The 15,847-nt window shown below is 36.1% G+C and overlaps 2 long non-coding RNA genes across 2 annotated transcripts; one reads left to right on the top strand and one right to left on the bottom strand.

The window, feature by feature from the left end:
* Positions 1-13,424: 13,424 nt before the first annotated feature.
* On the bottom strand, positions 13,425-13,656 carry LOC136976125 (uncharacterized). The gene is made up of 2 exons (XR_010880880.1): positions 13,601-13,656; positions 13,425-13,530 (listed from the first exon to the last, which is right to left on the bottom strand). It is a non-coding gene; the product is annotated as an uncharacterized lncRNA (long non-coding RNA).
* A 115-nt stretch (positions 13,657-13,771) lies between these two features.
* LOC136976126 (uncharacterized) lies at positions 13,772-14,003 on the top strand. The gene is made up of 2 exons (XR_010880881.1): positions 13,772-13,827; positions 13,898-14,003. It is a non-coding gene; the product is annotated as an uncharacterized lncRNA (long non-coding RNA).
* Positions 14,004-15,847: the final 1,844 nt, after the last annotated feature.

Raw genomic sequence — 15,847 nt, forward strand, 5'->3', positions numbered from 1 at the left:
AACTTCAAGTTCACGCCAATCGCTTAAAACCCTGTACGGCACAGCTCGAATTCGAAAGACAGAAGCCGCTCCCTGCTACTGAAACGACTCCCAAAGCCTTATCAGTAGATAGTCCACTTAATATCGATCCATGGGATGAATTTATTTTAACCGAAGCCACCCAACACCCCGAAGAAACCGCTGAGATAGATGACGAATCGGAAGAGGAAGAACCGATCGAGGAAAGACAAGTCGAACCTATTCTCCGACCGACTACTCAACCGGAAACGGAAGAGGAACAACCAGAAACCACGCCTCCTTACGCGCTTAGAAGCAGAGGTCCGGTGCCCGATCAACCCTGGATAATGCCTCGACCCCAGCGAAGTAGTCGGATCCCGCGTCGAACTCCTCGATCTCATTCCTCCTCGCCTTATGCTCTTAATCATTACTAATTTTCTCAGGGAAATCAAATCATTCAGAGATATAATAGTAAGAGAGAATATTTAAACATATCATATAAATCACGTAATTAATGCCATTCCCATCTAATCTTTCCCTTTGTTTATCCATTTTGTATTTACTACTAACATATGTATTCGATCTTTATATTACAATAAACATCAATACTTAACCGTATATTTACGTTTGTGGTTTATTTTGACCGCGTTATCATAACTAAGAGAGAGAGAGAGTCAATATTTTCTTTGTAAATCGTACACAACCGACAATACGCGATATATCCTATCTTGTATGAAACATATTAAACCTTGTATGGTATATTAATGCTTTCTCATTAATTGTATTATTTTTTAATTGTAACATTCTTAAAAAAGAGAGAGAGTTAATCAGAATTTAAAATCGATCTTGCTCATGAAGAACAAGCACGATTTTGAAAACGCCGGGGTGATGTAAGTGTCTGAATTTTGGACCTACAGTATATTTTCCATGACGTCATAGTTGTCGCCTTGTTGTCAATTACTACTACAACTTAACAACTAACTATCAACCGTTTACATGAGAACGTATCCTTTATTTAGTTCCCAAAAGCAGTTCTCATCACCTTCGCCCTAAAGTGCATTAAACAAGAAAACAATACTTCGAAAATTCGGGGAGTTGTCGCTCGGATAGCCGTGTGTGCAGACGTACTTTTAAGAGTGCTACCTCCTGGATTTTGTGCCGAGTCCCGCGGACTAACAACGCCGAACCCGTTAGTGCCGTTACCGAAATCATCGGCGGTATAGGACTAAGACTTTTGTCAAGACGAAAACGCCGACCTCCGTTATTGCCAGGATCTCCGAACACCTTTCCCAAGGTATTTATCACCACGCGAACTCGTTTGTAAGCTCTCTCGAAATCGCGTCACTAGACCCTTGATAATGTACATGAATCCTGTTCCAATTAAATATACGTTATGTTTTGTTAAAATGGCCTCTGTTATCTCTTGTCCTCCATCCCGAATCCAATCGCCCGAAAAACGCGACCGATCGTAGAATCGCCGCGGCTTCCGTGTCAGCCGAGACACGGTGGTGTCAGACCTGACGTGACACCAAAGAGGTGCCGACCCCCCGGTCACAATAATGTAATTAAATAGAGGATAGACATTCTGAAATAACAGTAAAAAGAATCAAATACGATGGCTTCTAGTTTGAATGCTCTGCTCTATATGTAAGCACTGTCTGTTTTAATCATTTGGAATACAAAAATTAAATGTTTTTATTCATTGTTGTAGAAGATTGTTCTGAAGACGAGCCGATATTCATTTACATGGGCGATCTGCCGAGGGGAATGTCTCCCGGGAGGGGCTTTTATGGAAAATTGGTCCCTATTTAAGTGTTACTAACGTGAAAAAATCCGGAAAACCACGTGGCCAGCCCGTTGGCGACGCGCGAACCCTCGACCAGTGTTCGATGGTTTTATCCACTGGGCCACCGGTCTGCGCCAATAGTACTCGAAATTACTTAGATTATAATGTAAATTTCCTTTGTAAAAGCAGTTTTCTTGTTTGGTTTCTTTCAAAATTGCAAATTCTAATTAACTTAGTTTATGAATTAGTTGAAAAGAAACAAAACTAATTTTAGTGGCTATTCAGTAAAATGCATTCATTTATACACTTATACAGTGAAATAACTTCCAAAACAGCGATCGCTAACTGGTGGCCCGTGGACCATTGATGATTCGCGAGAAAATTTTGGTAGTCCGTGGAGTAATTTCGACATTGATCAACTCGAAGTTATGCAAAGTATTACGAAAGAAATGCAAAATGCTTTTGTTTTTTCTCTAATTGAGAGTTTTTTATTCGGATCTAAAATCAAACACGAAATGAATAATCAAAAAATTATTAATAATGTCAATAAATCAATAAATAATGTGAGTGCGTTTGTCGTCCTTCGTGGAAAATAGCCAAGAATCCATAAACAACTCGGAAATTACATTCAATGGATCATGTACTGTACAGTACATCTTAACCCAAAATATCGATTGTATTTTTATAAATTGAATAATTTTTATGTACAGTCGATTTTCTGAGTTACACATAGCGCAAAAAATTTAACAAAATAATTAACTAAATATAATCCTTACAAAAAATATATATTCACTGATTTACTGCGACAAGTAGCGTGCAGCACTTGCCTGAGTGGAGTGTAGTAGTGTTTTGCCCATATACACCATACTTTACCTTTAACAACATATATTTAATACCTTTCAGGGAAAAATATTTGAATCGAAATAACATGACTACCAGTTTGTACCGGTCGTTCTCATATAGTTAATCGTAGCCTACTACCACTAAAGTTTTTACTTCTCTCGTCTTTCATCTATCTAACTCCATTCTCGAAATTTAGGAAAGACAGGCAAATAGACGAACAGAGAGTTGACAGTGGAAATTTGTAAATTTACAATTTTCTCAAATTGCATTCCAAGGAAAAAGTATCCGAGTACATTCAGCATTTAGAATTGGTGCATTGTACTTTCGTGGTAAAAGCAGATAACAGCGGCAGATAGCCTGAGAAGAAAATGCGCCGGTGCCTATTTCGACCCATTACTCGATATAACGTACTCGGAATATTGTGTAGTCGACTCAGATGGGAAGACCAAAAAAAGCGGAAAGCTATCAACAAAACGAAATTTATCGGACTGAAAATGGCGCCCGACTAAGAGCTCTTCAAAGTCACGTTTGCTGGGAAATACGATGGTGAGAGATGAACTGATCAGCACGTCACCATGCTCACCTCGAACTGCAACCTGTGATGCAACCGTCGCAACGTAGTAGCTGGCTCGTCACCGAGTGACTTTTCCTATCACAATATCAATTGTATTCGTCGTTAAGTTTTTGCCAACAAGTGTATTTATATTACATCCTGATCAACAACATATTTTCCCGGTCGAATCTTTATGCTTATTTCCCGCGTTTACGATTAAAACTGTAAATTTGGTAAATATATTAATGAAAATACATTGATTAAGACACTAAACAGTGTTGTTACTTTTATTGTAACGAATAATGCATTTAATTATCGTAAACGTTATGATAGATTTTACAAGTTAAGCTACTCCACTACTAAAGCCCTGGGGGACCCGGGATCGAATCCGGACGGGTCGAAAAATCCCCAGGAATTTTTCGGGGGGTGGTCTGTCCGGATATGTCGGTCCCCGTCCCTCGCCACCCGGCCGCCCCATTGTGGGCCTGGCCGAACCCATAATGGGCTTGCTATAAGAGGCCCTCTTAGTGCCCGCTGGGTGGAAAGAGTTACAAAAAAAAAAAAAAAAAAAACTACTAAAGCTTAAAATTTTTCAACTTTTAATTTAAGTTTGTGCAGCAAGTAATTTAATATTTTCTTTTAGATTAATAAAACATTATGACAGCGAATCTTAAGAATTCTTTGATATTGAACTAAATTTTATAAACAAAACTATATCAAATTTTATTAGTAACGTGACGTCATTGGCCGACGACAACAATTGTGCAACAACGTGCTTTTTCGGTTATTGTGTGGTGTTCGTAACAAGAGGTACACGATCCCGCGAGCGAAATGGTACAAAATAAAACTTAATACAAAGTAGTTTTATTCTCTCTGAACAGGTTCTTACATAGGATCCCAACTTTACAACTTCTAGAATCTTATATATACAGGGATTAAAAGTTTGTCCTCAAAAAAACAGTTATCTTGCACACACGCGACAATCTGACGAGGACCGTATTCACTTACACTAACTTATACTAACTTAAAACTAAAAGAAATTGGAAAAATAGAAGAAATAAGGAAAGATAAGAAAAGTAGTAGAAATACCCGGGTTTCTTTGCGATGTGTCTTTTGGTGGGGAACAACTTCGGATCTCTCTTTTGTTACGTTTGTAGCCCTTTTCCTTCTAGATCTTTCGTCTATAATCTTTTTCTTTCAGACTAAGTCATCTTTCCTCGATGATCTCTCTCTGCACTTTATCCTCTTAGATCACCCTTCTCCCTTTCTGGAGCACTCCTTTTCAGCTCCTACCTCTTCGGGATTCCAACCCAGACTTCCTTCAAAGTTCTCTTATAGGAATTCCTTCCTATCGATTCCTTGGCTCCTCGTAGCCTCCAATCGTCGGACACTCGATCTGGAGCGCTACCTTCTCTCGTCAAGAGCTCGACCCAGACTGCCTCTCCCCTTTGTTCACCGGCCCCAGGGCCTTACTTCACCTTTTGTTCTACCTATTGAGGGAAAGATAATCCTCCCCCAAGGGCAAAGAGTTAGACAAAGAGAGTTCTAGGAAGAGTTAGACAAAAGAAAGTTCTAGAAAGAGTTAGACAAAGAAAGTTCTAGAAAGAGTTAGACAAAGGAACAAAGAAAATCTAAGACTAATTCAGTATAAAATATACAAAATATACAATATCATGGCCGACGGCCACAATTGTTAACGAATCAACAATTCAAATTCCATTGTTCTTTGTTTGAATGAAGACGCCATTGTCGTATTTCTCGCATTTTCGAAGAAATAACGTAAGAAAAAGCCGCGAAATTGCAGAACGATGCAGGGAAGAGGAAACGGCGGTGTTTTAGTATAATAAACAGAACATTCAAACATTGTTAATTCGTTTGTGTGTGATATGTGTATAGGAATATATGTATTAAGTATATGTAAATATTTAAATATAAAGTATTACTATATAATTGCTGATTAAATTAGAATTAGAAATAAAAACTAAAATTAATTAGAATTAAATATCAATATTTTATATATATGATGATATATTATATTATACGAAGGTCATTCAAATGAAACCCGATCAATGGATATATCAAAGCGCGGAATGTGTCTATTTGAAATGTAGGTGGAAACACTGTAGGCTCACGCTGCAGTGTCATGTGAAGCTGCTGTCACGTGAACTTACAAACAAGCTGCGTTCGTTTAACAGGTCAGACAGTTACTCCGCCCAATTTTCAAGCATGGATGCGTCAACAATTCAGCCGATGGAGTTTACCGCCTGTGGAACCACCATAAATGCTGCTCGGCACGTGAAACTTTAAATACTCTGCGAACTTCCATCAAGTCCAAGCCGTCTGGTCTGCTTTCGCAAGGGTCGTCGTCCTTCATTACAACGTCCGTTTTCACACCGCACGCATCGTACAGGAATCCCTTGTGAAATTCAAGTGGGAAACACTCCAGTATCCTGCATACTTGTCTCTGTGATTTCCAAGTTTTGAGGAGCTTAAGAAGCACTTGAAAGGACACATAAGTTTCAATCGGACGCTGAAGTGGAAGACACAGTTTGGGAATGGTGCAGACATCAACGCACTAAGTTCTGTCAGCAAGGAATCCAACGTCTGGAGTCACAGTGCAACAAGTGCCTTACTCATCAGAGGGATTGCTTTTAATGGAATGCAATATACTCTACTTACTAAATAAACTCATTGGTCGGGTTTCATTTGAATGACCCTCATATATACAAATAAGTTATTTCACATTTAATTAATATACAAGGTGCGTCTGAAAAGTTCGGTGAATGATCCCATAGTTGAATAACCGTGCTGGTTAGGATGTTGCGCTCACGCAGAGGTAGTGAGAGACTTGCCAACTAGTGCCTCCTAGTGTCGAAGTCACGACAATTAAACAGAAGTGCGCGCAGCAAACAATGCAACGCAGTCAGTGTGAGAAGGAGTGTCACTGCGAAATGGAGCAACGCGTGAACATCACGGCACTTCCTCGCTACACGCCAGGTGACAGTTCTTCAACACTCTCCATATTCTCCAGATCTGGCACCTGCACATTTCTTCTTGTTCCCCGCCTGAAAGGCCTACGCTTTTCCGACATTGCGCAGATCCAACAACGTGTGACAACGGTGCTCCGTGCAATACCGAAAGAAGTGTTTGCTCACAGCTTCCAGCAGCTGTACAACCGATGTCAAATGTGTGTTGTCGCTAATGGCGATTACTTTGAATGCCAGTAAAAGTATTTTGTTTGTATCTCTTGTTTCCTTTATTTTATGAGACCATTCATTGAACTTTTCAGACACATCTTGTAATATACATATTCTATTTATTAATATTTAGTTCTATGTGCTATAAAATAATGATAATTTTCTAGTATATATTTTCAATTATGTATTTTAATATACAATATATTTTTAATTATTTGATTCGTTGCTATTTTTATTTTGAATTGACAAATCTGGATTGAAAATGCCCTTTACTTAATAGAAATATTTGACTTAAAAGTTGGGTGTTTTTTCATTTATTTTAGGTTACCGAATTAGTGGAATAGCAACAAATGTCCAGTTTTATTCCCCGATTGTTATTCTGTCGAGCAATCGGGGTCAGTTTCTGGAAAACAAAAAACTACCACAAAATGAGTGTCGCCTTGACGTGGCTTTGTGGCTTAACGTGTGAAAATGTTATCGAAGTTCTCAAGATAATGTTTTCCACGGACTAAGTACACCCGACAGAAATTCCACAAGTATTTTCGCGCAGGTTTTGTGAAGCGATGTTTTGTCACTTTCTTAAAAATCACACAACATTAAATATCTTTATCTTTGTATGACTCTATCTTTATATCAAAATGATAATCAAATTTTCTTGTTACCTTATAAATATGTAATGTAATAAACATGTATCTTTTATTCCGAGTAAAGGAGTATTTTATTTCCATAAAATTACATAGTTTATTCTCATAAATTCTCATAGTTCATAAATGTTACGCAATTAACTTTTATAAAATATTGTAGCTTAAGTTATGCAGTTTTAAAAACTTCGAAAAAAACAGAAGTAATATGCAAAAACATGTGTAGATAAATACAATAGATATTATATTACATAGAAAAATAAAAGATTAAAGAGGATTGTGACTACTCTTACACATGATTTTAATTTAATTAAATAATATCAAACAAAATTTAAAAGTCGGGCAAATAAATTTTTAAGAAGAAAAATAAATCTAATTCTTTAAAGCACTAATCTTTGGAGACAGAATTTAGATTTTTGCTAATTTTAAACAGAAAAAACAAAAAGAAGATTATATGATCTCTTACTCGTTAATGACGGAGTCTAGAATTTACTTTTCCCCTGTTCAAAATTTGATAATCATTCTGATAGTTTACGGGAATTTTTTAAATCGATTAATATTAGACGTCTTGAATTTATTTAACTTAACAGAATATGAATGTAACATATTACTGGTGGTTGTAATGAAGATGAAAGCCAGATAAATAACAAAAGATACGCAGAAAACTTAACTACAAAGGCAACAAATGATCTAAACGCAAAACCCCTTAAAACATTCTGTTAAATTTGTGTTTTTTCCCCTAATATAAACAAACTGTAGTTTTATGCATGTTTGTTCACTAAAGTATTTGTATTCCTAAAAATGTATTTATACTTGACGAATTAGTTGAAATACTATTGTAGTGTACTAGTGTAAAATACTATTAAAAATAATGGCATTTTATTACTTTTCGTTAGTACAGTGTATTGATTTTTTGGGTCATACAAAATATCATCGAAACGGATGCGCACTAATTTATCGCATATTAAATCAGCCATGTTGAAATGATATTGAAAAGCTATAGGCTTACTTTACATACATTTTTTAAATAGAAAAAATTCGTTAAATTTTTATTTTTCGATGAAACTATTAATACATAATCATTTTTTATTAAGAATAAAAAACTTGCAATTTTGTATTTATACACAGATAAGAAGATATTAACTATAAAACTATATAAGAAACGAAATTTATCTCAAACGAATTTCATTTTTGAAAAGATGACTCAGAGATACATTTTTAAATACATAAATATGTATATGAATTTGTTTATATAAATAAATGTATATGAATAAGTCATTTGTCGTAGATTCATACATTGATGGCGCCCAATTTCATCATAATGAAGAAATCTTCAATTAGTTTCTATCAATAGTAAATCTCGGGTTTCCTTTTTAATAGAATGAAATACACATTTTGTTTTATATTTGTATTTATATTTTTGTTCGTTGTTGTTATAATTATTCCACTTAAATAATTCCTACAATAACGTCTGGAAATATATATTTTTTTATATCATTATCAATATTTATAATTGAAAATAAGATTTTTGAATTAACCAGAATAGGTTTAATTAAAAGATCTCCGTGGACCATTCAAAATTTTGTTTTTAAATAAATACTGTGGCATGCCCTGAAATAACCTATCATTTTGATGAGTTATTTCTATTATTCTATTATTTCTATCATCATAGAAATTTATATTTTAGTATTTATTTGTAATTTTATTATTTCCTTTTTACGTTCTCGGCTGTTAAAACAACAGAAGGAAAATATTGTAATCCGTTAAATTTTGACTTTTTGCATTTCCCGAATGTCTTAAGGTCTCCCGATTTAAAAAGAAAACAACAGCAAAAAAAAAAAAAATTCTGTATGTGTCGGCTTGTATTTTGCTTTATATCTGAGAACTCCCTTGGGATACCTCAGAAAACTTTGATATTTGGCAGAAATAGTTCTATATATGACATTAATGCTATTACGTTTTGAAGGTTATTGGCAAGCGCCAAATCCGACAGAGGGCGCTGAAGATGGCTGCCGAAACAGGTAAGGAACCGATCATGTGTTTGTTCAATGCCTGAGCCGATTCAGTCTCCATCGGTGACGACTACTGCGATGACCAAATGGAGAACAAATCATTGAATTTACGTCAAATTCTAGACTGTATCGGCGACAGGAAACGTTGTCTTGTAGAAGGTGAAGCCGTTTTGGATGCTGGACACATCGTATTTTGTGGATTAAACTCTAACAACAACACTGAAAGTTTACGTTGTTGCTTTAGTGTTGCAATCTCAGATATTGTCGTTTTAATACATCTCAATTACGGGGAGAATGCACGTTCAAAGCGGGGCTGTCTCGTTTTCGTAAACATGTGATAGCCGAGCATAATACTAAAATGAAAACAAAAAACGTAAATTAACTTACATTTTCAATTAAGAATATTTTTAAAAATTTGACTGGAAAGTTATCTCGACATACGTATATGAAGATAGAAAATTTACCTATTTTCTTTCCAATCTGCGTACAAAAACAATTTTTCGACAGGCATGTCCATTTACAAAAAAATTAGACATTTTTTTTTTCTTTTTATGTGGACGGCTTCAGATTTTCAAAAGAATAATTTTCAAACTTGAATTGGAATATTACCGCTACGCCATGACTACATAAGAATTATTATTTAAAAATAAAATAAAAGACTATCGTGTGTAGAATTAAAACACTTCTCACCTGTTACACGCTAACAGGTGAGAAGTGTTTAAATATTTTAAGCAGTATACACCATGTTCCAATATAAAAACATAACTATTATGATAAATAAAATTATGTTCAGTGTTGTTGTTAAAGTTTAATACACAAAATACGATGTGTCCAGCATCCAAAACGGTTTCACCTTCTACAAGACAACGTTTCCTGTCGGTTCCTTACCTGTTTCGGCAGCCATTTTGAGCGCCCTCTGTCGGATTTGGCGCTTGCCAATAAATCAAGGAGAGGAGAGATAGGAGTAGAAGATAGGAGAGAGAATAGTCATATCTTCAGTAATGTCAGATATAATGAAAATTTTTACTTGTTATTGACATTTAAAGTTTTTCAAAACTCACCCCTCCTCAAAATAAGGCTTAAGGGAAATCAAGCGTTAAAATTGATTCATGAATGGGGGATATTAAATAAACTCTGTTTCAATGCTACAAAGAGCAAGGCAATTGTATCACGGTAGTGAGAGACCTTAAATATCTTGGAATCATACTCGATCATCGATTGTTATGGAACAAACGTATTCAGCACATCACCGAGCACACAGGATTCATTATGCATAAGTTTGCCAAAGTGGCCAGATCGACTTGGGGCCTTGGTGGCATGGCCATGAGCGCAATATACGATAGTATCTTTATACCTGTACTTACATACGGTTGTGGTACTTGGGGTGCAGCAGTAGAGAAAGTACACCCGCGGAGGAAATTATCTCGGCTCAGCGACGAGCATTACTGTTAATTACAAAAGCATACAGAACCACCCCAACTGCAAGTCTGCAAGTACTTGATCGGAAATCACCAATTGATAAATATATCACTCATGTGCAGATGATATGGAAAATTAAATGTGGTTTCCATCTTGCCACACTGTCAAATGTCTTTGATGCAGAATCTTGGGAAGAAAACATACCGTTCTAATGTACCTTAAACCCCTATTCTAAGTCTAGGTTTAACGAAACGAGATAGAATATTGTAACTGGTCGATAGTATCCGTCGTTGCCACCAAGAGCGCTGTAACCAAGGTCATGACCACTCTATGTATCGATAGTATAATCTAGATCGTTGGTTTTCTCCGTTAAAGTCAATTACAAATGTATGTCCACTGATTCCCGTCTCTAACGATATTTTACGTATTTCGTCTTTCGGGCGGATAAGTGTTGCCAAACACCCATACGGATACGAGAGATCGCGACATTAATCGAGCGTATCGGTGGCACCAAAGGCATATACAGAATTTTATTTTATTCTAGTTTGGAAATTTGTCTCTCATCACGTCATTTGCACGGAAGATTAATTACTATCCTTCGAACGACGGTCCGGTCTGGTGTTTTCCTGGTTTTATTCCAAATGGGGACCGGTTTCCCATAAAAATATTCTCCTGGAAACATCCCTCCCGGCAATTGTGGCACGCCTTGTTTTGCCTTACTCACGTATTCAATTCTTCGCCTATTTTACTATAAAACAAAATAAGATTGTAAGAAAAAGCAATTTTTGGAACTTTTGAAATGGCCTCCCTTTTCGTTTTCTAACCCAACAAACCGATAAATCCGCCCGCTGTCTTATTTATATCCGAATCGACAAATTATTTTGTATTCCCACGAAATTGTTGTTGAGCTACAATTTGAAAAAAATTGCACGCCTATAAATTCTCACTGTCTGTCTGTCCTTCCTTAATCTCGACAACGGAGTTAGGTAAACGAAAGCCGAGACCAGATATGGAAACCATAGGGGCAAAAGGCCCAGGTTTCCGGTACAAATCGGAAGTCATGTTATTTCAATTCAAAAATTTTCCCCCGAAAGGAGCTAGACTCCATTGCTAATAGGAAAAGTATGATGTACGAGGCAAGCCACTATTAATTTCAGGTGGAGAGCATACATTTTAAATTAAATAAGTTAATAATATGATTAAAAATTGCAGCCCGACATTGTGACCACGTCACGATAAATAATTGCCCATAAAAATATAAAAAGTTGTTATTACGAACAGATACACAAAGGGTTTAAATATGAGTGACATGCGTACTTTTTTTCTGTATATAAAGAAATTATTCGTAAATAATAAAATCAAATTTTAATGATTGAAAATTCAGAAATTTTGCATTTAGATTCGCCGAAACGAAGCGTTATTTTTATTTAAAATTATTCATTGAAAATTTTGTTCACGTCTATTTTAAATGATGCGACCATTTCCATTTAGTCGCATTTTTTCAAAGCGCACTTCGGACAGATCAACGAATGTCCACGTTTCTTTTTGTTTTTCAGGCGCTTTAACAGTCCGTTCGGTGCGATCTTTTTTTGGCACATTGCACATCGAATGATTTTCGCACCAGCAGGTGTGGATCTTGTTGGGATTTTTGGCAGCCTGTTCGCGTGCTGTCCTGTGTTCTCGTAGTCCGGATAAGAGAGTTGTTTCCTCACACAAATGGCAGATGGAATAATGTGTGGCCATGATTTTCTTCACTTCTTTTACCCGATGGTCTCTCTTTTTAATTTTGCTTATCGGAGTTCGACACATCGGACAAACTTTCCAGATTTTTCTAACACTCTCGATACACGTCTTGCAATACAGATGGCCGCACGTGAGGGTGACCGGGTCGATGTAAACATCCAGACAAATAGGACATCTGACGTGAGAAATATCTAATTCTTCTGCCATTTTTCGATGTGGATTTCCAACAATTGGCCAAATTATTATTATTCTACAATACAAATTGTTTGGATTGTTTATTCGTTCAATTATTTCGTACCCAATCATTTTATAATTTAATTTAGATGCTGTACTTATTAAATTTACATCCTTTTTATACAAGAAATGCATTATCGTGTCGAAGTGGTCCTATTAAATCCCGTTTAGCCTAATAACGCTTTAAAAATTTCTTACAAATCGCCTTTTTCCCTGACGGGGCAGACAAAACACAAAATTATATTTTTCTATTTTTATTTATTTTTTTTCTTTTATTGAAGATCTGTCCCAGCCATTAAACTCGTAGAAATTCGTTCCGAATGTCTTTTTGAGTCGAAAAACGAGGATGTTCCTCATTTTTCGACTCAATGTTTCACAGTGACAAAAGCGCAGTGACAGCATTTAATGGGTACAGTTGAGACACACACACGTGTGTAACTCGATTCTGGTTACGCTGATATTCGGGAACCCTCTCTTTGTTAATGCAAATACGTTTCTGATGTTGTAGATGTCATTTTTGATATAAAGTAGGGATCAAAAATCGGTCCTCACTTTTCTTCCGTTCTCATTGAAAAGGTATTTATTTAACCACAACATACACACATACACAAATCCGGGAATCTTTTTCTGTTTTTTTGGAGGGGGGTTTGTGTCTGAAAACGGAGATTTGTAAAAACTCCGGAGGGTCAAGTTTGCCACGATTACAACACTTTCCCGTATTATATATACATAACAGCTAAAACAGTAAAATAAATAAATAAATAAATAATAAAATAAAATAAATGAAGAGGAAAATGTTGCCCAGCTGGCTATACATCCTCGTAGATTGCAGAAAACGTGTATAAATTCATAACCTCTCAAAGTTTTTTGTTAGCAGTGGCGTGCCGTCATTGGAAGCGATGGAAGCGCCGATTCCACCTTCCAATGACCTTCCCTTGTATTTTATAAGATATAAATTTTCATTTTTTTATGAAATAAAAAGACAGTCGCTTCCAAAAATAATTTTTAGTGGATCACCATTTATTTCCTTACATTGTTCAACTATAAAAACTTTAGGACGACCCGACCTTCCTTTTTAGGCTTCACGGCCGCCCAGGAAACAGTTCTATAAAACACAGGAAAACTCCAATTAAAATTATAAAAATTTTCACAAATATTGGAATTGGTGACCTTACGACGTCTTGAGTTGCATCCATGTCTTCCAGTCGGGATTTTCGGACCTTATATCCACTTGTAAATTTGCGCTGTAAAATGTAGATTATCTTGTCCTCCCTCTGTAAATTTAATAATAATTCGCCGCCAGAGGGAGGACAAGATAATCTACATTTTACAGCGCAAATTTACAAGTGGATATAAGGTCCGAAAATCCCGACTGGAAGACATGGATGCAACTCAAGACGTCGTAAGGTCACCAATTCCAATATTTGTGAAAATTTTTATAATTTTAATTGGAGTTTTCCTGTGTTTTATAGAACTGTTTCCTGGGCGGCCGTGAAGCCTAAAAAGGAAGGTCGGGTCGTCCTAAAGTTTTTATAGTTGAACAATGTAAGGAAATAAATGGTGATCCACTAAAAATTATTTTTGGAAGCGACTGTCTTTTTATTTCATAAAAAAATATTTTCATCCAGCGAAATTTTAAAAATAAATTTTCATATTTTAACGTACAGCATTAATTAAAATTAATTTTTTATTATAACTGCATTATGTATCTTTTACAAATTTCTATACTACATGTGAAAAAAAACGATAAGATTGCTATTGTATATTCGAATAATTCGGTGGCGGAAGGAATGTCGAAACCGGGTCAGTTTCCAAGCAGCCAGATTATAGGCATTGGCGCATGCGCTTTACAGAGCACCAACGTCACGGTTTAGCTGGTAGAAGCGACACACGCGTAAAGCGTCCAATTTTATATCCCGGACCGGTTGTGGGCTGTTAGCTGCCTGCCTGCTAGATATTCGGCCGCCCTCGCCCGATTATGTGAATCATAAGTAGACTAGATCAACGGCGGGCAACCCCCGGCCCGCGGGCCTGCTACGGCTCGCGATAAGTTTCTATCCGGCCCGCGAGATCTTTAATAGATTATTAAATTGGAAAAATAACTATTTAATAAATAGTTATTTTTCCAATTCTTTGTAATTTTCGAAAACGATAAGAGAAATAAATGTAGTAATTAACTTTTTATTTATTTATTTCATATTTGCAGACTAAAAAAATTACGAGTCACAAGAAGGCGTCAATTAACTACTACGGCCCGCGGAAAAAACGTAAAATTTATTCTCGCCCATGTTATAAAAAAGGTTGCCCACCCTAGACTAGATTTATAACTTAACCCAACCGATAGGAATTTACTGGCATGTTTTTATGATAGTTCTGTATAGTTGACAGGAGTTTTAAAAAAATCCATTAAAATATTTGATATATTTATTCCGCGTTTATTCCGCTCTCCCATCTTATATTACTTACGGATTTCGATGTTAAACCGGTGATATTACGATTTAGTATGTCCCATCTGTAAGGGGATGCAGAAAAAACGTGTACAATTCTAGTACAGTGTTAAAAAAATTAACCGTTACTTTGGTTGCATCATTTACAACCAAATTTAATGAATGAGACGTACAATGGTACAGAAAAAGCTCTAGAATTTATTTTCCTTAAATTTACGATTTATGTATCGGTTGTCATAAAAATTTCTTTCCACTTCTTTCCCGAGACTACAGATATTCGAGTACAAAGTAACCGATTTCGACTTATTTCTACTTAAGTAGTAGTTAAATAATTAAGCGATTAGGGAATTAGAAACATATATAAAACCCTGATGAAAGAGCCGAAATTTTACTTAAACGGAAGCTTAACCGAACCGATCTCTTGCCGAGTACGGTGGGGTCTGATCTCTTTGTAATATTAGATGTAATAAAGACAGAAATTTTTCAAGTTCAATGAGAGTGACCGAAAAGTTGTAAATTTTGGAAATTTCCGCGAACACTCGGTCCTAAAACCAATTAGTTAGAAAACGAACAATCTGTTAAGTTTAAACCAGTGATTCTCAAACTTTTTCGATCTACCGCCCCCTTTGTTCCAAAAAGTTATACCCAATGCCCCCTAACTCATTTTCTCTTGTGTGAGAAAGGATTGGAAATATTCTTAGGAAAACTTTTCTACGAATCTCACTCTTTGTGCCCTTACGGTACATTGTTCTCAACATCTGGAAACACTTAAACGAAATGTTTCCTCTTATCTGTTTAACAGAGAAAATGGAACTGCTGTCAGTGACCCCAACTTTTGCCTTTGGTCACCGTTCGGTACTCTGCCTCCAGCGCCCCCTAGGTTTACTCACCGCCCACAAGGGGGCGTTATCGCCCACTTTGATAAACGCTGTCTTAAACAATAATATAAAAACATAAAACACTTACAATGCACCT

Source organism: Centruroides vittatus, unplaced genomic scaffold (assembly GCF_030686945.1).
Source record: "Centruroides vittatus isolate TY-2023 unplaced genomic scaffold, ASM3068694v2 contig_393, whole genome shotgun sequence".
NCBI lineage: Eukaryota > Metazoa > Arthropoda > Arachnida > Scorpiones > Buthidae > Centruroides > Centruroides vittatus.